This window comes from Taudactylus pleione, unplaced genomic scaffold (genome assembly GCF_031769625.1).
Source record: "Taudactylus pleione unplaced genomic scaffold, aTauple2 ptg000887l, whole genome shotgun sequence".
Lineage (NCBI taxonomy): Eukaryota > Metazoa > Chordata > Amphibia > Anura > Myobatrachidae > Taudactylus > Taudactylus pleione.
Genome location: NW_028285288.1, coordinates 1,828,537 through 1,851,466, shown reverse-complemented (window position 1 = coordinate 1,851,466; position 22,930 = coordinate 1,828,537). Strand labels below are relative to the sequence as shown.

The window sequence follows — 22,930 nt, the reverse complement described above, 5'->3', positions numbered from 1 at the left end:
TCATTCTCACTTGTAGCTTCCTCTTATTTTATCCCCAGCATCTCCTGGCCTCCCCTATCTCTTCCCTGGCCCTTCCCCATGAGGCCATGGCCCTCTCTCAGGTGCACTATATTATGTCCCTATTTATCCCCAGCATCTCCTGGCCTCTCCTATCTCTTCCCTGGCCCTTCCCCATGAGGCCATGGCCATCTCTCATGTGCATTACATTATGTCCCTATTTATCCCCAGCATCTCCTGACCTCCCCTATCTCTTCCCTGGCCCTTCCCCATGAGGCCATTCATCTTTTTTTGGGGTGTGTTACGTCCCTATTTGAAAAATGGGGTGGCACCAATGCTCTTTCTGGCACAGGGCACCAAAAAGTCTAGTCACGGCTCTGGGTATGTGATCACACCATTTAAATAAAAACATATCATACAGGCTCGGAAATCAGAGCAATTCTCATGTCTTTGTAAGTCAGTGTAGGGACCAGCCAGTAGGGAAGACCATGACGGAGTTGGGCAACTTCAGGGGCGTAACAATAGCACCCGCAGACCCCGCGGTGGCTTGGAGACAGTGTTTATGCAGATGCCATGTGGTCTAGCAGTCCACATGAAAACTGCTGAAAATGTCCCTCCAAAAATGTCCGCCACCTCTAGCATCTGTCAGGGAAGCATAGCACACCAATGATGTTTGGTCAGGTGAGGCAGAGCTTTTCCTGTCATACTTAGGTATACTCCACAGTTTTTATAAAAATAATAAGAATAATGTAAATAAAATATTTAAAATATCTTCTTTGTATTATTCTAATCATTTTTATAGTCACAACTCTGGTGTAAAAAGTGTATGGTGGGTGAGGCGCTGCCTCCCCTGTCTAACTTTTGAGCACATCCCTGATCAAAACTCACCAAATTTACAGCATTATATACTTCTGCACCTTTGTATAATGCCCACATGAACCCTCTGGTTCATATATGTATGTATAAATTTGTCTCTGATACTAGCCAGTGGCCTCCCCAGCCATTTACATCACTTAACATCACTGCAGCGTACATAGCGTTACCCGGAAGTGCCGGTAATGCTGGTGCCAACGGGAGAAGATGCAGAAAGCTGCATCGTCTGCTGTGAAACCCCTGGCAATGAGCATGGAAACCCTGACAACGAGCATGGAAACCCATAGCATGAAACCCCTGGCAATGACCATTCAACGCAGAGCATAGAACCCCTGACAACGAGCAGGTAACTTAAAAGTAATTAGAATCCTTACTGTTGGGCATAAAATGGTGTCAGTGGCATAATGTGCAATGGGCATTACAGTGTGTGGCGTAATGGGCATTAGGGTTTGTGGAATGTTTAATGGGCATTACGGTGTGTGGCATAATGTGTAATGGGAATTACGGTGTGTGGAGTAATGTGTAATGGGCATTACGGTGTGTTGCATAATGTGTAATGGGCATTACAGTGTGTGGCGTAATGGGCATTAGGGTTTGTGGAATGTTTAATGGGCATAATGGTGTGTGGCATAATGTGTAATGGGAATTACATTGTGTGGAGTACTGTGTAATGGGCATTACGGTGTGTGGTGTAATGGGCATTAGGGTTTGTGGAATGTTTAATGGGCATTACGGTGTGTGGCATAATGTGTAATGGCAATTATGGTGTGTGGAGTAATGTGTAATGGCCATTACGGTGTGTGGCATAATGTGTAATGGGCATTACAGTGTGTGGCGTAATGAGCATTAGGGTTTGTGGAATGTTTAATGGGCATAATGGTGTGTGGCATAATGTGTAATGGGAATTACGTTGTGTGGAGTACTGTGTAATGGGCATTACGGTGTGTGGCATAATGTGTAATGGGCATTACTGTGTTTGGAGTAATGTGCATTACGGTGTGTGGCATATTGTGTCACGGTGTATTGTGTAAGGGGCACTACTTGTGTGGCATAATGTGTAATGGGCATTACGGTGTGTGGCATATTGTGTAATGGGCATTACGATGTATGGAGTAAAGTGTAATGGGCATTACAGTGTGTGGCATGTTGTGTAATGGCCACTACGGTGTGTGGCGTATTGTGTAAGGGGTATATACGGGGTGTGGCATAATGTGTAATGAGCATTACAGGGTGTGGCATACTGTGTAATGGGCATTATGGTGTGTAGCATATTGTGTAATGGGCATTACGGTGTGTGGCATATTGTGTAATGGGCATTACAGTGTGTGGTATAATGTTTAATGGGCATTATAGAGTGTGGCATAATGTGTAAGGGGCATTTCAGTGTGTAGCGTAATGAACATTACGAAGTGTGGCATAATGTGTAAGGGGCATTACGGTGTGTGGCATAATGTGTAAGGGGCATTACGGTGTGTAGCATAATGTGTAATGGGCATTACTATAAGGAGGGCTAATGACAAATAATGTAAACTATCTATGGGGGGTGGGGGTGCATTTTAACTGTTCGCACTGGAAGCCAAATTGCTTAGAAACGGCCCTGTATTTGTTTTACCAAAATGCCATTGTGGGGGGACACCAGAAACATTTTTGGCAGGGGGAGCAAAATTTAAAGTTATGCCACTGCCAGTTTAACAAATCATTACAATAATTTGGAATAGTCATTCCCTGAGTATAAATGAAATACAGTATGGAGTGTAACGAGGAGGGCGCAGATCATGTAATAAACAGAATATCGGGGAGTATATGCTTTCCATGTCATAGGTGCCTACTAAGGGTCAAATTCAATTAGAGGTGAAAATTTGCGGCCGGCGAAAAGCATTCGCTGCTGCAATCTTTTCGCCTCATTTGCCTGTTTGGCGGCGAAGGTATAGCGTACTTTCTGTATGCGCGCTCCTGCTTTTTGCCCTATTCAATTCCAAAAACAGGCGAAAACGCTGATGTGCGAATGCTTATTTTGGGGAAATCAGTCTGTACCCCATTATAAGCCTAACTAACCCATTAAATCATTATAGAAGTGTATTTATAGCCCTAATAAAAGTATTGTGGCTGTTTAAATTGAGGCATAAAGCAATTTCTTTTGTGAAAAATAGTTGTTGTAGTTAAATTGGGGGTACATTTAAATGGGTAGCAGTATATTTTTGGAGCTCTAAAGGGCCTTTTATAAAACTAAAAAAAAACAAAACACCTGCCGCATCCATACAGCCCCCCAAAATACCAGACCCAGTACTATATACCCATTTTCAAACACTTTTTAAATTTTCACCCCAAAAATTCCATGCCTTTTTCTTAGGGAGAAGTAAGTTTTTTTTCTGCCTAATTATTCATTAAGGGGGGTGTCCAAAGGGTTCTGAGCCAAGGGCCTGATTCAGAGCCGCTCGCTGATGGCGAGCGCTCGCTCTGAATCAGGGCGTGGTATTTTTTTCATTTTATTTCTCCAGGCCGCTCGCAAAGCTGTGGATGACCACCCACAGCTTGTGCGAGCGGCCTGGAGTCCGTCGCGATTATCGCGGCCATCGGGCTTGTGACAAGACCCTGTGGTAGGGTCTCGGCTCCCGCAAGCCCAAGTGGGCTTCCTGCTCTAATAGAGCAGGAAGTCTACTACTGATATCACTAGTGATGTCAGTAGGTCCACCCTCAAACGCCAGGCATTCCTTTGGGAACGCCTGCGTTTGCCCAACCAACCCCCCTCCCCGCCTACAAGACGGGGCGCGCTGTCACTCACCATCGACAGACACCCAGTCTTCTAGCGAGCCCCGCAGCGACTGAAGCTCGGTCGCTCGTCAGGGCTCGCGCATGCGCATGCCGGATGCGCATATGCAGACCATAAACATCGAGCCGCTTGCGAGCGGCTCTGAATGAGGCCCCAAGTCCCAACATTTTTAGCCCAAAATAGAGATTTTGCACAACTTTTTTATTGCCTCTGAGTGGAGAAACTTTTACGCCTGTTTTTGTCCTATGGACATTTTGCACATGCGAAAACGTCCTGGAATTGAAGAGGGCGATAAGCGGGAATGTAGCGACCGCTTTTCACCGATCGCGGCTTTTCGACTCTAATTGAATACGGCCCTAAGAAGGGATTTTTCCAAATTCGACATCTAAGGGGGTGAAAAGAGCTAAAATGTTTCCTTCCCCTGTGTAGTGTCCTGACTCACTGATTCATCAATGTCCAGCCCAAACCCATTGACCTAGAAACATGATATTCGGGAAGCACATTCCTTCCACGACTTAAGCATCCACTAAGCAGGGATTTTTCAAAATTCAACCTTTTAAGGGTTGATAAGTGGTAACATGTTTTCTCTCAACCGAAGTGATTGGTGACAAAGCAGCAAGTCCTGTGAGACTGTAAGCTCATTGTCTGGGTCGAGTGGCAACTCCAGAGTTGAGGCTGTAGTGCAGTCCAATATTCAAATAGGGGAGCCACCCCAACTGCCAGTGATGTTTGGCAGCAGTTGGGGTGGCAGTTGGTGTGGCTCCCCTATTTGAATATTGGACTGCACTACAGCCTCAACTCTGGAGTTGCCACTGTGTAAGGACTTATACTAGGTTGTTTCCATGTGGATACCTCCCTTGCTTTGAAGGAGAATCAGCGTCTGAGGGAGGGGGCAGAAGGGGCAAACAGGGTAGGTGAGGAAAGGAGAAATCGGTGAAGGAACGATGAGGAGATGTAGGAGAAGACAGAGGTAGAGGTTCTGTGCCACTGAGGAGGGAGGCATTCTGGATAACATGACTTTGTACAAATGTGGTTTTTTTTTGCTCTTAACGCCAATAAAATTGTTTGCAAACTTAAAAGAAAAAGAAAGGGCATGGCAACACTGGGTAAAAGCAGCAACATGTGCATAAATAATATCAGCCAAAAAGTACTCATCAGAAATGGCTAAGTCCCAGGTCCCTTGAAGCAATAACGCCCGACTGCAGTCGTTTCGGTGCTATTCAAACACCTTCATCATGAGCATAGTGCATATAGCTCCCACACTAGGTTATATACCCACAGGTCTTCTTAATAGATCTCACCTGCACCCGCACCTGTATGACATTGCTGGGTAAGGATGGAAGTGACGCTCCATAGAAGGGCGAAATTTGCGTTCCGCACAGAACGCTAACTCTCCAGTGGAATGCAACATCATTTAAACTACAGGGAAGAAGGCGGAAATGACGTTCCTCACTAGGAACTGTCACACAATACCATAGCAACTATAAACAAACCAAATTGTAGCCAATAGCAAACAACAGTATGTAACATAGCCAAACCCTGGGTGTCATGATGAACGCATTCGGTATGATTCATGCGACCGGCGGTTCAAATCCCGGCAACGGCAGCCCGACAGAGGAAATCCCGATTGTGCTAAAGGTAAGTATAATCTAATCTAATTCTACCCCCTAACCCTCCTTTAGGGTGCCTAACCCTAATCCCCCCTCTAAGTGCCTAAACCTAACCCCCCTTTCCCCGCTGCCTAAACCTAATTCCCCTGGGGGGGTGCCTAACCCTAACCCTCCCTCCCCCTAGCCAAACCCTAACCTCCTGGAGGTGTGCCTAACCCTAAGTCCCCCCCGGGAGCCCCTAACCTAACCCCCCCCGTCCGATCCCCCCCTCACACACAGCGCTCCCCCTTACACAGCTCTCCCTCTCACACACAGCACTCCCCCCTCACTCAGATCTTCTCCTTACTCAGATCCCCCCCTTCACACACACACAGTTCTCCCCTCACAAAGATCTCCCCACCTCACAGACCAACCCCCGCACACACTCACACACACAGACATTCCCCCTTAATCAGATCTCCTTCCCCCCTCCTTACTGTTGCAGGGTGCCGGAGATCAGCCATTCAACTGGCGAGGGGGGAATCACCTGCTGATGAGCTGAGCCTGAAGCACATAAAGAGATCAGTGCGTCCATACTGAGGACGTGGTGTGGGCGGAGCCACAAGCGCCACTCCATACATACTATGCCCCCTGTGTGGAGGTACTAATCTCTTTATGTTTCATGCTCAGCAGGTGCTCTGCCCTAGGTCAGGTGGCTGATCTCCAGCGCCCTGGCCTGAGCAGGCACTCCATGGAGCCACACTCGCTACTCCCCTGCTTGTACCTATCATTCCTACAGAATGTACGTGATAAATGATAAGTAGAAGCTGATTGGCTGCTATGGGCAACTTCTCCACTAGCTTAAGAGATCTCGCCTTGGTCTCCTGTGACCTAGGTGCACCACAGTATAATTATTACGGCTACAACTATTATTTGTTATTATTATTACTGCTTTCATTATTTACAAACAGCGGTAAGCTGAGATCACCACTGATTGCCACGGCATCGCTCTCGCCACTTTTAGATGGCGAGAGCGATGCGGTTCCCGTTACCGATAATGGGGACCCAGGAGCTGTCCATCAGCAAAGCCTTCCAGCCACTGCCGGGTCAATCAGGTCATGCACATGCGCAAAATGACCCTTGCACATACGCATGACAGAGTAGCTCGTCGCTGGCTGCGATAGGCTGCCAGCAGGTGAGGGGATGATCCCGCCACGAGGACGTCACTGGACTGGGTGCTGAGCAGGAGCACAGACACTGTGTGTGACGCAGACAGAACGCCGTTACGCCAGGGTTATGACTAGAATAGGGGGCTACAGTGTACCTGTGACGTCACATCCACGTGACCGGTGCTGAAAGGGGGAGGGGCAAGTATGAGAACGGGGGGCCCAAAGTGTCCCCTGGCGGGTTCGCTGCGCTCGCCACGCTTCGGGCGCGGTGGCTCGCTACGCTTGCCACAAATCTTTATTCCCTCTCTATGCCCTAGTGGATGGTAACGCAGGAGCGGTCCAGCCTCCTGCAGCGGTCACGTGGTTGATACGTCACCGAGGTCCTTTAGCCACATAGGATCTAGCATCAACCGTTACGCCAGTGATACAATGTAACAGAGAGCGAAAGAGAACGTTCCGAGTTCATCCTGCGCATGCGCACAGTGCCACTCCCAGCCTGAGCCGCTAAGACTTTGCGCATGCGCACAGCGCCTTCTTCCCGTCCCCCGTCTGATCAGTGCGCCGGTGCGCATGCGCGCAGGGCATAGGCGTCACTCGCTGTAGTTTGGAAGTTTCCGGTATACCGTGCAGCAGCAGCCGGTGACGTAGAAGGAGAATCTGGAAGTTGGGTGCCCAGGACCGGACAGACAGAGGGGGAGAGAGGACATCGGGGTCAGTATGTGACAGGTGACCCTTATATTCATGATACACTAAGTTATTGCATTATGATTCCTAATGAGTGCCCCCTAATATGCCTGCCTGTGTTACTGGGGTGTTCTATACTATAGCTATAGTGTCACCACCTTCATGTCTCATTAGGAGTGATACAATTACTGATATTACAGCTCATGTATTTGTTATTACTGTAATGTTGTGTATCCTGTATTATAATGTGTGGTGCTCAGCTGCTAGAAGGATCCCAGGGGTCTATTTACTAAACCTTGGATGGAGATAAAGTACCAGCCAACCAGCTCCTAACTGTCATTTTGCAAACACAGCCTGTGACATGTCCGGTAGGAGCTGAGTGGCTGGTACTTTATCTCTGTTCACTTTGGGCGGAATTCAATTGTTTTCGCGGCCCAGATCTCCTGTTTAAGGTGACGGGAGATCGCAGGCCGCTATTCAATTGTTCCAGCTTTTTGCGCTGATCGCACCCAAAGTGGTTCGGGTTTTAGCCGCGTAAATCGGCTAACCCCGACCAAAGTGCTGGGCGCGATCGCGAAAAGTGCCCCTCTGGGGCTGCGAGCTGAAATGGTGCGCTGGCAGCTGATCGCGCCCAACAGGAGCAACAATTGAATAGCTCTGTTGGACGCGATGGGGTCTGGAAACAATTGAATTCCGCCCTTTATCTCCCTCTAAGGCTTAGTAAATCGACCCCTAGTACCATGGAAGACATCTGACCGTATCCTCAGCGTCGGTGTTGTGGGAGTAATGTAGAGCTCTGGTCATTATTATTACATGTACAGTATAATGTTAGCGTGTGCCGTATAGCTTGCATGCAGTCCCATACCTTTAATGGGGAGTGAGAGTCAGTATTTGTCATCTGCTGGTTGTTCCTGTTACCACTCTATAATAAGGAGTTTATATGGACAAGGTTTCATGGACTGTTTGTGGTTTTAATGCACAATCTCTGGATGTGACGTTTTGGGGTCTATATACTAAGCCTACAAGCTCTTAAAGGGGCCCCCTACACTGTACGATGTGTACCCACCGATGCGGACGACATATCGGGCGGTCCCCACACACGGGGCGATCCAGTGCCTGATGTGCCAGCCCCCACACCCCCCCCCCCTGCATAGACTCACATGTGATCGTTCGTCACTTCTCCAGATCTCTTGTGCATGCAGAAAGACCCGGAGGAGCGACAGACCCCGCGGGAGCGCGCAGTGGACGATATTGTGCCTACACACGGAACGATATAGCTGCTGTATCGTTCCAGTCCATCGGATCGGCAGCTATATCGTTCCGTGTATGGGGCCCTTAACTGTCCTTTTTCAAACACAGCCTGTGACATGGTAGTTAGGAGCTGATTGCTTGGAACTTTATCTCCGTTCACTTTTTATCTCCCTCCAAGGCTTAGTAAATAGACCCCTTTGTTCTTTAATGAGATCTGTTTATGCAACGCTAGCCTTAGTGCACATGTGCAGACACAGCTGAAATAACAGTGCGATACATGAGGTTACGTATCACGGGGGCGAACTTTGGTCCAGCCAGATTGCGATGGAAGCGGTATATGATCCGGTCACCCAGCAATGTTGTGTTGTGGTCGTCAGTTGTTTGAGTACAGAAGTTTGGGGTATGTTGTAGGGTGGGAATAGCTACAGAGAAGAACTAGGCGGTTTAGGAATATGGTGAACGCAGCTGGAGAGCTGTATTTTCAGGGAACGCGAAAGGCCTGATGTTGAGTGGAACACAAATAGTTCGCACATTACGTGCATGGGAATTAATGGCTTTATTCGCCCACATGTAGAGTTGTATGCACCTTTGCTGTGCAGCGCCCACCCCCCTATCCTCGTCAGTATCATCCGGAGAAGAGCCAGCGAGTAATGAGCGCGAATGAGAGGCGCAGATTGCGCTGCTGGATATATACTGTACGTTGGTGTAGTGTTATTAATGACTTTGGATGTGAGTGGAAGTATTATATATTGGTTCCTGTGCATCACTGACAGGGCGGCAGTAGAATAGCGTGTGGGCATGAGATTCCATCTGGTCGCTGTGGTCAAAATAGTTTGTAGGGCTTAAAGTCTGGTTATGTCCGTGAGAAAGAGAAGGGAAACTGCAGCAGTCATTATGGGAGAAGATGTATCAAGAGATAAAATACCAACCAAGCTTCTAACTGTTACATATCAAACACAGCCTGTAAACTGACAGGAGTTGATTAGTTGGCACTTTGACTCTCTCTAAGATTTGATACATCTCCCCCTAGATAAGTGTTTATAATAAGATATAGGGGGTCATTCAGACCCGGTCGTTAGCGCCGATGCGCTCGGACCGGGTCGATGGCCCCCCACAGAGCATGCGCACGATGGCGCCGTCGTGCGCATGCGTGAGACCCGCTACGACCAACAGCGCCGGTCGTAGCGGGTCTCGATCCAAAGGGGGCGAGCTGTCGATGTTGATTGACAGCTCGCCCCGTTTGGATTGCGGGCCGTGGGGGTGGCAGCCCAAACGGGGGCGTTCCCATGGGAACGCCTACCGTTCGGGGGCGGACCCACTGACATCACTAGTGATGTCAGTGGAGAGCTTCCGGCTCAGACAGAGCCGAAAGCTCTCCGGGGCTTACGACAAGGGAGCCCCTACCCTAGGGTCTCGTCGTAAGCCCCGATGGTCTTGACATCTTGAAAATTCAAGACGTCCTCCCCTCATTCTGACCGACCGGCTCTGAATGAGGTCCGTAATCCCCTCATATAAACCAGATGCTGAGAACTACTACAGAAAGTCACTCTTAGTAGTTCTCTATGCTAAATAATCTATTGGAACATACCATTTAGCATGACACGATTGCCTCCTATACTCATAGGTTACAGTGGGGTTTTTTGCCTGTTTACTGTACTGACTGTGCCCATTATTAAGGCGTACCTAGACATTTATTCAAGTGATGGCAAATAGACAGGGACATTGTGCCCTGATTTTGTCTGTCAATGACGGATAAACATGCCGCTTGCAAACTCTGTGTGGGGGAATTGAATTGCTGCTGCACACATATCAGCCAATTGCAGTCGCTTTTACATTGCAAGTTTTCCTGTGCCTCCTCTAAAGGGTGCGAGGCAAAACTTGCGACGTAGGTGGTTGCCATTTGCAAATAGCAGGATCTGAATGCTCGCAGTGCCCAGACGCCACAGCCTGAACGACAGGCTGCTACCATTTGTGGGTGGCGTCAGGCAGCGTCCCAAAAAACTGGTCTCTGGTGGTCCAGTTTTCTGGCGCTGCTGAAGCCAATGGTTGCCTCCTTGTATGCCGCTTTACTGGCTTCAACGGCGTGAAACCACCGGCCACCCTGAGTAACCTGGAGGTTATGGCCGATGGTCACTCAGAGTAATCCAACGGCGGATCGCAGAAGTCGGCATGGGGTGCCTCTTTACACAAGACGCCTTCTGTAGGTATTTAGTGTTCATTCTAGCACCCTGTACCTGTCGCAACCCGTGAATTCCTCTCTCCTGCCTGGGGTGTCGCTCTCTGCTCTGGTGCTTCTAGCACCCTCAGCTGATGCAACAAACTGCTGAGATACAACAGACCACAGTGTGCTAGAAGCACCAGAGCAAAGCATGACACCCCAGGCAGGAAAGAGGAACTGCACGGGTTGCTAGAGTGAACACTAGGTATTAGCATATTATAGCATTATTGTATTTTTCGAGTTTCTTCATTGTTTATATATTACACTACATATTGCTAGCTCATGGCAAATATACAGTGCACCCGGAAAGTATTCACAGCGCTTCACTTTTTCCACATAATTTCCTTTTTGTCCTCAAAATTCTAAACATAATACCCCATAATGACAATGTGTAAAAAGGTTTTTTTTGAGATTTTTGCAAATGTAATAAAAAAAAAAACACAGTGTAGGGCGACTGCCGATCCGTCGGCAGACAGATCGTGCTGTCACCTCCGGCAATCGTGCGGTCCCCCCAGACCGCACGATATGCCGGCTTCCCCCTCCTTCATGTGAATGGGATCGTACATCGCATCCCAGGTCAGATGGTTTTGCAGGAAGACCTGGGGATGCGATGTACGACCCTGCAGGAGCGCGCAGCACGATATCAGGTACGATATCGTGCCCATACACGGCATGATATAGTACCTATATCGTGCCGATCCGTTGGATCGGCACGCATATCGTGCCGTATATGGGGGCCTTAAGAAATCACACGTATTCACAGCCTTTGCCATGAAGCTCTAAATTGAGCTCAGGTGCATCCTGTTTCCACTGATCATTCTTGAGATGTTCCTACAGATTAATTGGAGTCCACCTGTGGTAAATTCAGTTGATTGGACATGATTTTGAAAGGCATACACCTGTCTATATAAGATCCCACACTTGACAGTGCATGTCAGAGCACAAACCAAGCATGAAGTCCAAGGAATTGTCTGTAGACCTCCAAGACAGGATTGTCTCAAGGCACAAATCTGGGGAAGGGTACAGAAAAATATCTGCTGCTTTGAAGGTCCCAATGAGCACAGTGGCCTCCATCATCCGTAAATGGAAGAAGTTAGGAACCACCAGGACTCTTCCTAGAGTTGGCCGGCTGTCTAAATTGAGCGATCGGGGGAGAAGGGCCCTAGTCAGGGAGGTGACCAAGAACCAGATGGTCACTCTGTCAGAGCTACAGCATTCCTCTGTGCAGAGAGGAGAACCTTCCAGAAGGACAACCATCTCTGCAGCAATCCACCAATCAGGCCTGTATGGTAGAGTGACCAGATGGAATCCACTCCTTAGTAAAAAGCACATGGCAGCCCACCTGGAGTTTGCCAAAATGCACCTGAAGGACTCTGACCATGAGAAACAAAATTCTCTGATCTGATGAGACAAAGATTGAACTCTTTAGTGTGAATGCCAGGCGTTATGTTTGGAGGAAACCAGGCACCGCTCATCACCAGGCCAATACCATTCCTACAGTGAAGCATGGTGGTGGCAGCATCATGCTGTGGGGATGTTTTTCAGCGGCAGGAACTGGGAGACTAGTCAGGATAGAGGGAAAGATGAATGCAGCAATGTACAGAGACATCCTGGATGAAAACCTGCTCCAGAGCGCTCTTGACCTCAGACTGGGGCGACGGTTCATCTTTCAGCAGGACAACGACCCTAAGTCCAAAGCCAAGATATCAAATGATTGGCTTCAGGACACCCCTGTGAATGTCCTTGAGTGGCCCAGCCAGAGCCCAGACTTGAATCCGATTGAACATCTCTGGAGAGATCTGAAAATGGCCGTGCACCGACACTTCCCATCCAACCTGACGGAGCTTGAGAGGTGCTGCAAAGAGGAATGGGCGAAACTGCCCAAAGATAGGTGTGCCAAGCTTGTGGCATCATATTCAAAAAGACTCGAGGCTGTAATTGATGCCAAAGGTGCATCAACAAAGTATTGAGCAAAGGTTGTGAATACTTATGTACGTGTGATTTCTTAGTGTTTTTTTTTTTTATTTGTTTTTTTTTAAATTAAATCAGCAAAAATCGCAAAAAAACTTTTTGCAGGTTGTCATTATGGGGTATCGTGTGTAGAATTTTGAGGACAAAAATGAATTTATTCCATTTGGGAATAAGGCTGTAACATAACAAAATGTGGAAAAAGTGAAACGCTGTGAATACTTTCCGGATGCACTGTATGTCTGGCCCAGGGGGAAGGGGCGTTTGTACAGCTTGTAGATATTTTGGTGTCCTGTGGTGTGATTGGCCAATCACAGAGAGAAGTCTGCAAGACTGGTTGTCACATAGGGACAGGCTGCAAACGTTTTATGTCCTGTGCTCAAATTGCAATTCCGTAGGTTTTCCTAGTTTTTTGGAGATGATGATAAATAATTGCTTAATACAATGCAGTATGGGTGTGATATTAGCGGCCATGAAAGTGAGTGCATCAGCGGTCTTGTCCCTCTTCTATCAGGACTACTGCGCATGTGTGGTCGACAGACGAAGCATGTGCGGCGCCCATTGCCAGGGAGAGTAGCCCACAGGCTGCGCCGCAGGGACCAAACTCTGGACCGCTTCAGGTGTTTTCGGGGATTACGGAACAAATATTCAGTGATAAATAGGCCACTAAAGCACAGCAACTAGTCAGGCATTTGATTTCAAAGTCCAACTCGTACTACAGAGGTAAAATAAACATTTTCCTATTAGCTTTACAGTGCACAGGTGCGTTAACCTATTTTGCTGGGTCAGTAATTATCCCACCTGCTTTCAGACAGAAATCCTGAAAACATGACCTGTTTCTGAAAAGATGAGGTTGAGAAGCACTGTCTTGTAGCACAGAAGCTGGCAACTGCTGCTTGGCAGGACATGCTGGCATCTGTAGTTCTGGAGGGTTACACACTGCTTAATTGTTTAGAACCTTCTATCCAAAGCTTGGATAAACCAGCTGAACTAGCTCCCTTCTTTGATGTTGTTTTCAAATGCGAAGTCACACAAAGCGTGCTCTGCAGGCGTGCTCTTCATGTCCGCTCATCCGGCATCAGCCTCTACTTAACCGAAGCGAGATGAATGTTTATGTTGTGTTTTTCTATAATGATCTAGCCGGCTATAAACTAAGCTCAGGACTTACTGTCAGCAGTCACTACAGTATGTCGGTGCTGGGAATCAGTATGTTTAAAGTACTATCACCCGCAGGGATAAAATACTGCAAGTAGCATAATACCTATGTAGGATCCCAGCATCGGTGTATTGAGGCTGGCATCGTCCCTGTCGACCTCCTGAACACTTGGCAATAAATGATAGTAGCACAGCACAAAAATTAAATGCATGCCAGATAGTGCAGATGTTTTATTGCTGAGGTCCTGGTATTATTTCTTGATGTTCAGCAGTTAATGGAAAAATAACCATAATTTGGCTGGTTCTGAGTTGGGAGCAAAGCAAATAAAAAAAAAAGAGTAAGTAGCTTTTGCACCTTGGTAACCCCATGGGGCAGATGTAAGATGTGCAGAGAGAGAGAGATATGCTGGGTGCACACTGAAGCGATGGGCATTTTTCCAACATCGAACCAAATGCCCTTGAGCAGGGATTGTTTGTACGCGCTGGAACGAGTTAATAAACAACGGAACGATAGCTGTTCCGTCTTTCGTTAACTTTCTACAGGTCGCTAGCAATATCACTGTTTGATGTGCAGCACATCAAAGCTAGCAACCGCGCACAATCACCGGTACGCACTGAGTAAGGAGGCGGTTTGTCATTATGAAACGGCAACTTGTGCCCCGCATCGTTCCAGTGTGTACCCAGCTTTAGATTTGTGAGGGGTGTGTCCTAGCTCATATCTAAATTGCAGTGTAAAGGTGCGTACACACACGATTTTTTGAACGCTTTAACTATAACGACGTCGTTATCGTTCACTCGTTCTAAAAATCGTTCAGTGATAAACGATGAACGATTATCATTCATGCGCGTTCACGTTTGTCGATTGCAGTTTGTAGTTCAGTCAGACTGGCCAACTGAACGATTTGCAATAGAAGTTGCAACATTTTTCCTTTAACACACAGAAAATCTTTATTAATTACTTTGTAAAACGATTTTCGTTCACTTTTTCAAGGGAAAAACTGAACGAAAATCGATCAACGAAAATCGTTCATTACTTACATCGTTGTGTGTGTACGCACCTAACAATAAATAGCTGACCAGCATTTGAGGGCTACATTCAAAAGCCGCCAGTATTTACCCTACATGCAAAATACATTAACGCATTTGCACCACTTGCATTGCAACATGGTTTGTTCCAGGAACAAAGTTACATTTTGAGTCACTAATTATAGTGTATCTTCATCAACTGTTCGTCCACGTGCGGAATGATCACATTAGCAGAAGAGGACAGGGCTCCAGGTGACGGGGGCAGTGAGCTATGGACTGAGAGTTCTGTATTGGAAGGAGCAGGGTTCCCCAGCAACACAGAGTATGTCAGGAGATCAGTGATGTATTAAGCTGGGTACACATTTGTCGTTATATTTTTTCGAACGATGAGTGATATATCGTTAGCGGATGTTTACACCCGATGTGTCTGTAAGCCACGTCGTTCACACACGTCAGGTCTGCCCTGCAGCACAACTGATGCCAATATATCTTGCTGATATATCTGCATTGTGTGACCCGCCAGCCACCTGTATACTTGCTGCAGGGACTGCCGACACTGACTTCACAACTGGGTGGGTCTATTTAAAGACCCACCCAGTTGTGATCTCTTCCCAGACATATCGCACGGGCAGTTGGATAGGTCTGTATAGCTTACCAAATCAGCCGCTCAGTTGGTGCTAAGGCCGATAGGCCATTTCATCTGGTAAGTGTGCACCCAGCCTTAGTGAGGACACGTCTGCATATAACAGGGGCAGTGACATGATGTGAGGAGGTGAATGGAGGCCTCAGGAAGCCAGAGAGTGAGAATTATATAGTGGAAAGAGCAGGGTCCCCAGCAGCACAGAGTATATCAGGAGATGAGTGATGTGTTAGTGAGGACAGGGCTGCATGTGACAGGGGCAGTGACATGATGTGAGGAGGGGAATGGAGGCAGCAGGAAGTCACAGACTGAGAGTTATATAGTCAGAGGAGCAGGGTCCCCAGCAGCACAGAGTATATCAGGAGATGAGTGATGTGTTAGTGAGGACAGGGCTGCATGTGACAGGGGCAGTGACATGATGTGAGGAGGGGAATGGAGGCAGCAGGAAGCCATAGACTGAGAGTTATATAGTGGGAGGAGCAGGGTCCCCAGCAGCACAGAGTATATCAGGAGATGAGTGATGTGTTAGTGAGGACAGGGCTGCATGTGACAGGGGCAGTGACATGATGTGAGGAGAGGAATCTCTGTTAAGTATTTGGAAACACGTGAGCTGTTGGACCTAATATACAATCAGCCAGATCGCACTTTGTTAGATTGTGGATAATACCTGTGAAAGCGCACGGCATGCACAGGCCAAAAGCACCCATCTACCTTCTTCTCTGAAAAGGATTAAAGTGCTTTTGATAGGAACATTTTCTGGGCTTGCTGCCTTTCATGGGACGCTAAATGCCCAATATTGCCTGTACTGTTACATGTGGGCGCACAGTTGTCATGTTGGTGTATACAATGCCACGCTGGTTCTTCTAGGCAGGGGCTCTGGGTTCCTCCTGTAAGAATGGTCGTATTGAGTGGATATATCTTTTTAGGCTCACCTTAATTTACCTGGGATGTTTCTCCCCTAACAAACAAAAGATGGCAAATATTAATAAATGGAGGGTGTCATGATAATTTCCTATACGCTGTAATTATGTAAGCCATATAAAATATTCTAACATCTCAATTGACTTGTTTTCTAGCAGGTCTCTGTGTAGAAGATAGCAAGGGGTTAATATAGATCGGGCCGCGAAGGGGAGCGGTATGCAGTGCTGTTGGCGTTTCCATGCTGTTAAAATGGCAACTCATGCCCAATGGCGTCTTATTGAATTGAACCCTTTGTTTATCATATTACATGTATCTAGCTTATGGCAAGTATATATCTGGCCCTAGGCGGAGGGGAGTTTGTACATTGGGACAGATTCACTACCGATCGCAACTGCGAATGCAATAGCGGTTACGCTCGCAGTTCAACTGCGATAGTATGCTAATTCATTGCGATCGCTATGCAGCCGCAGCACAACAAGGGGACGCCCCATTTACCCTACACATATCCGTAATGTTTAGCAAGACTGTGAAACCATCGGTACAATCGAGCACCATTGCAGCTAACTTCAGCGCACGCTATGAGTCCTCAGGCTGCGTGCAGGCTGTGACTAATTAATGCACGACCATGCAACGGCATTCAAATGCACTGGCACGCCTGCGTTTCGCCGACCAGCCGCCGGTTATCACCCACAAACGGTACTACCTGTCAATCACTCTGCGATGGGTCTGCGTTGTCACTGCAATCACAGTCCCGATCGCAGTGGCCGGCTCGCGCACTGTGATGCATGCGCAGAACGCAACAATCGGACGATTGCATACATATTAAAAACTGCGATCCAAGCTGAATCAGGCCCGTAATTTGGTGGTTGCGAGACTGGTTGTCATATAGCGACAGACTGCAAACTTTTTGTCCTGTGCCCAAATTTAAATTCTTTAGCGTTTTTTTTTTTTTTATATATTTTTAATTTTTTTATTAAATAATTTACTTTCTTTGAAACATTCTAGGGCATGACAAATGAAGGCGACAGACCTAATTCAGAGGCTCCGCTTCCTGCCAACCTGTCATGTTGTCACAGAAGGGCAACCAGCGCATTTTATCACCCATTTAAGAGCGTTACGGACTTACACAGAGGCCTTTGTCTAGAACGCAAGTGTGTCAGGCTCAGGGTTCCTTATAGGAAACGTAATTAATTATAGCAAAACGTTACATAATATGTTTTGTGAATTTCCGTGTAACCAGATAATGTCTGTGACATCACAGGCTTAATAAGGAAGCTATAGTGATAACGTATCTTCCCATAGGATCATTATAACGCGTCACATGTATAGTTACAGAAGGTCACACCATGTTTAGTGGCCTCTCATTTAACGAAATGGCTATAAACCTACTGTAAAACAGGTCAGCATAGCCGCACACCTGTCAGTGATGTCCCATAGGAGGGGGGGGGGGGCTCAGCTAGGTAAAAAAAAAAGTGATTTGTCCTCCTTATATCCTTCCTCCTGCGGCAGATTACACGCGAGTTCTGCGTTGTATTTATTTTTATAAAGAAAAAATACTTTGCATTCAGACTCCTGTTTGTCAGGATTAAATGATATTTCATAACGTTCAGCCCTTGTGTTCTCAATGAAGTCTTGTGTGATACTTGAACATTATTACGTTGCACTTATGCAGGGAACTATGTGGTTTGCAGGAGCTGGGATTTTTGTTTTTACTTAGGGCGGTATTCAATTATTTTCGCACCCGCGATAAAGTTTCGCATGCCAGACTTTTCGCCTACATCGCGCAATTTTTGCGCCCCTGTCATTGTCGGCGCTGCTATCTACAAGATAGCATCGCCGATAGCCTGGGCTATGTACGAACGGTCAGATCGTCTGACCGTTCGACCGGCTGTAGCTGTCGTTATCAACAGCTACAGCCTGGCGCTAGCCTATCCCCACAGCAGGGACAGCGCTGTCCCTGCTGGGGCTGCTACCGGCTCCAGGGCTGCACGCGGGGATCTCGCGATATTTGCGAGATCCCGCGCATGCTCAGTGGAGCCGGCCGGGTCAGAGACACAGCGCATCAGCACTAGGCTGATGCGCTGCTGTCTCTAACGGGTAGCGCCGGAGGGGGGAGTTAACACTCCCCCTCTCCGGCCGATGAGATGTAAAGAGGCGAAGCGGTTAGCGGTATAGCGGCACGTTAAGTGCCGCTATCATACATGTACCCCAATGTCTCTAAAATGAACTTTTAAATACAGTGAAATTCCACCCCCAAAAATGCACCTACAATCCCCAAAAACACTTTACTCCTTCCTAGTGCCCCCCCCCCCCCGAACCTTATTTTGCTAGTTTGCAAATTTGTCCTTTTTCGCCCCCAAAGTCAAAGTACTTTTTTGGGGGGTTCTAAGTGCTTGCCCCACCTTTGCACCCCAAACAAATTTTGCACTTTTCTCCACCTGGTCAGAGGCCTATCTTTTTCGCCTATTAAATTGCATTGCGTTTCCTTGTACGCGAAAAGCTGATGGAATTGAATACGGCGATACTTTTCCAACAGGTGGAAAGTCGCAATCGGCGATACTTTTTTACGGATCGCGGCTTTTCGCGGCTAATTGAATAGGGGCCATAGTTTGCAATTGCATTTTGGGATCAGTCAGAGAGTAAATGTTTCCCAAGACTGTCAGCTCCTGAACCAAATCTTAACCGAGGCATACATCGTTCTGTAGAGCAGAGGTCGTGATGTGCATCTGTTTAATTGTTGTTGAACTACAAGTACCAGCTATGCAGACACTGTTTCTTTTATTTGCTGTGCACGTTAACCACAGTTTTATGGTGTGTAGGAATGTACCACTCCCTTCAAACCATATATATACTGTATATACCCTGAGTATGTCAGGATGCGCACGTCTGGTGTCTTACGATATTTGCCTTGAGACGAGCTGGAGTATGTGTCTTTCTAGAGCTAGATGCTGGTAACTGATTAACGCGGCAGGTAAGGCCATGTGATGGGACTGTCATTCCAAAGGCGAAAGCTTAACGCGCTTAGCACATGAAAGCTGAATGTTTCCCAGAGTCCTGATGTAAAAGGAAAATGGTCCTGGAATTCCCCAATATCATCTGCCGCTGAGTCTCATGCAGAGAACATACAGGACCACCGACCACTGCAGAAAACATATGCTGTGTTTGTGTGGAAGTTGAATGTGTGTTTCTGCATAAGTGTGTACAGTGTATCATTTATACACCGCAAATCGCTACAAAGTCTTCCTGGTGTTTATATAACAGGGATTTGTTAGTGTAGAAGGGTTTATACTAGCAAGTGAGAGCGATGTAATATAATTCAGGCGTTATGTTTGCTGGAAATCATAACATGTTGTTAGAATTATTATTATTTCCATTGCGCTTTACAGTTGGAAACAACAGTAATAGAACAAGATTGGGTAATAACTGACAGACTTGGGCCATATTCAATATGGGGCGAAAAGTCCGTTGATGATGTCATTTTCGCCTTTTTCCATTATCCCCGTATTCAGTTTTATTGACTTTTCGCCGGTGTGAAAAGTCAATGTAAAAAAACGGGGATAATTTTTCGCTTGCCTTTAGCAGGCGAAAAAAAGTGCTGAATTGGGGTTTAGGGGTGCAGGCTTAAAGAAATAGCCTGCACCCCTGAGAATGGTCCCTAAAAATGTGTGTTAAGCAAAAAAAAAAAATAGGGACACCCAAAAAAAATTATTTACATTTTTGGGTTTAAAAAAAAATAGGGATCACACTTCTAAATGAGCAGAATGGAGTCCAGAGGGGTTCCCTTATATGCGATAGGTGTTTTCTTCATTGCGGGAGTAGCGGCAGGTGCATTTTTTTGCAGTATTGTAAAAAATAATTTAAGGGACTTAAAAATATGCTTGCACTCATTTTCATGTACCCCAAATTTGATGGGCACAGTTCTTTTTCCCCAAAAAAACTTCCAAATGCTCTTCTGCATCACCTTCTTCAAAGCCGCATTTATGCACCTGCCGTGGCTATTTAAAAACCCGACTTTCTTCTGCAGGCTATAACGGGGGTACCCATAGTGATCCCCCAGGTCTGGACATCTTTAGGGGGGTCCTACAATTATTTCCCGAAAATTCCCGTATTTTTTTTGCCGATCCAAGTTTTGCGTGTTCCCGATTTTTGCCTACTTTGGAATTGACTACGGGGAATAGCGGGCACACGTGTGATACCTTTCCACCTGGAAAACAGGTGAAGGAGGCGAAAAGTCCAGCAGGACCTCAAATTGAATTGAGGTAGGAAGGCCCTGCTCGCAAGCTTACAATCTATAGGGAAATAGGCATTGGTACACAAGGATAGGCGCTAGCTATAGGATAATGGAGCAGCCAGATTGCAGAGGTTCTTGGTGGACTGCATGACCCAGTCACACAGGAATGGTGGCCTCGGGTTGGGAGGATGTGAAAGTGAAGAAGGAGAAACTATGAGGTTATGTGAGGACTGTAAGAGGGGAAGTAATTAGATAGAGAGGCCATGAAGTTATTATGTTGAGAAGTAATTTCAGAGTGTATTTGTATTTTCTTGGTTGCTGTCATTTCTTTGCTCCCAAGCACCAGTGCCTGTGATTAGGTCTGGGCTGCCGCATTAGAGATGTTGAGCATAATTATGAAGTTACCCCAATGTTTTCATCAGTGCCCTCTAACTAAGCCAGCCAGGGTTCCATGTTTTCTGCGTACCAGTAACACATTACATCTTCATTTTTATTATTATTCTCAGCCACATTATACCTATTTTTGCATACATGCATCAATAATGGATTAAATCTGGTATATTATGTTCTCTGCAGTGGTCGGTGGTCCTTATGTTCTCTGCAGTGGTCGGTGGTCCTGTATGTTCTCTGCAGTGGTCGGTGGTCCTGTATGTTCTCTGCAGTGGTCGGTAGTCCTGTATGTTCTCTGCAGTGGTCGGTGGTCCTGTATGTTCTCTGCAGTGGTCGGTGGTCCTGTACGTTCTCTGCAGTGGTCGGTGGTCCTGTACGTTCTCTGCAGTGGTCGGTGGTCCTGTACGTTCTCTGCAGTGGTCGGTGGTCCTGTACGTTCTCTGCAGTGGTCGGTGGTCCTGTACGTTCTCTGCAGTGGTCGGGTGGTCCTGTACGTTCTCTGCAGTGGTCGGTGGTCCTGTACGTTCTCTGCAGTGGTCGGTGGTCCTGTACGTTCTCTGCAGTGGTCGGTGGTCCTGTACGTTCTCTGCAGTGGTCGCTGGTCCTGTACGTTCTCTGCAGTGGTCGCTGGTCCTGTACGTTCTCTGCAGTGGTCGCTGGTCCTGTACGTTCTCTGCAGTGGTCGCTGGTCCTGTACGTTCTCTGCAGTGGTCGCTGGTCCTGTACGTTCTCTGCAGTGGTCGCTGGTCCTGTATGTTCTCTGCAGTGGTCGCTGGTCCTGTATGTTCTCTGCAGTGGTCGCTGGTCCTGTATGTTCTCTGCAGTGGTCGCTGGTCCTGTATGTTCTCTGCAGTGGTCGCTGGTCCTGTACGTTCTCTGCAGTGGTCGGTAGTCCTGTATGTTCTCTGCAGTGGTCGCTGGTCCTGTACGTTCTCTGCAGTGGTCGCTGGTCCTGTATGTTCTCTGTAGTGGTCGGTGGTCCTGTATGTTTTCTGCAGTGGTCGCTGGTCCTGTATGTTTTCTGCAGTGGTCGGTGGTCCTGTATGTTTTCTGCAGTGGTCGCTGGTCCTGTATGTTCTCTGCAGTGGTCGGTGGTCCTGTATGTTCTCTGCAGTGGTCGCTGGTCCTGTACGTTCTCTGCAGTGGTCGCTGGTCCTGTACGTTCTCTGCAGTGGTCGCTGGTCCTGTACGTTCTCTGCAGTGGTCGCTGGTCCTGTACGTTCTCTGCAGTGGTCGCTGGTCCTGTATGTTCTCTGCAGTGCTCGGTGGTCCTGTACGTTTTCTGCAGTGGTTAGTGGTATGTTCTCTGCCATGGCCCCCTAATGGTGTGGTTAGGGTTCCCCTATCTACTTCTTGCTTCAGTGACTGAATTATATGGTGTCGTTGTGTATTTTCCATTAATTTACCTTTTTTAAAACATTTTTTTAAACATATTAATAATAAATGAGATGACCACGGAGGAGCAGCTGGGCCAACGTAACGGTGTGTGATATTGATATGGATAAGGACAGGAGAGAGTAGAGTACACCCTCCACCTGTGTATCACCCCCTAACGCCTAGCTTTTGATTTATTAATTTTATTTTTAACACGTGGATCGGAACAAAAGATCATCCATATCGCTCAGTGTGTACCCCCGATAGCATGTCCACATGCTTTAACGTGCTGCGCGTCAGATGGGAAAACACGCCCGCGTGCAGGTGAACGAGGGATGGAAGTGTGTATCGCGCAGTCGTACATCGGATCGTGCAGTGTGTACAGCCGCCCAATATGTCCTTCCATGGGGCGTCGGGGAGGCTGGGATACACATCGTTCTGATGTTGGGAGCCAGCCATACCCTCTCTAGTCACTAACACTTGGCCATGTTATCCGATGCTAATTCGCTGTTTGGGAGACGCATTCTAAACCCAGCCACTTAAATGCAGAGCAATGATTTCTCTGGGCCCTCCCTGTTATATAGCTTGGGTACTGCCCTCCGTAAGATGTTACGTATATTTTTCAGAGGTTGCTGGTGAAGTTACCTGGGCACAAGATAATGAGGGGCTGCAGT

General features: G+C 47.3%; 1 protein-coding gene across 2 annotated transcripts in view; it reads left to right on the top strand.

Annotated features, from left to right (window-relative positions):
- Nucleotides 1–6,931: 6,931 nt before the first annotated feature.
- Nucleotides 6,932–22,930, top strand: part of TRAF6 (TNF receptor associated factor 6) — a 34,066-nt gene continuing 18,067 nt past the window's right edge. Inside the window, exon 1 of one of the 2 annotated variants that reach the window (XM_088459022.1) lies at nucleotides 6,932–7,109. The gene's annotated coding sequence lies outside the window, so the exon portion shown is untranslated. Of the gene's footprint in view, nucleotides 7,125–22,930 lie in introns of both variants that reach the window. The other variant, XM_088459021.1, reaches the window with a different exon arrangement.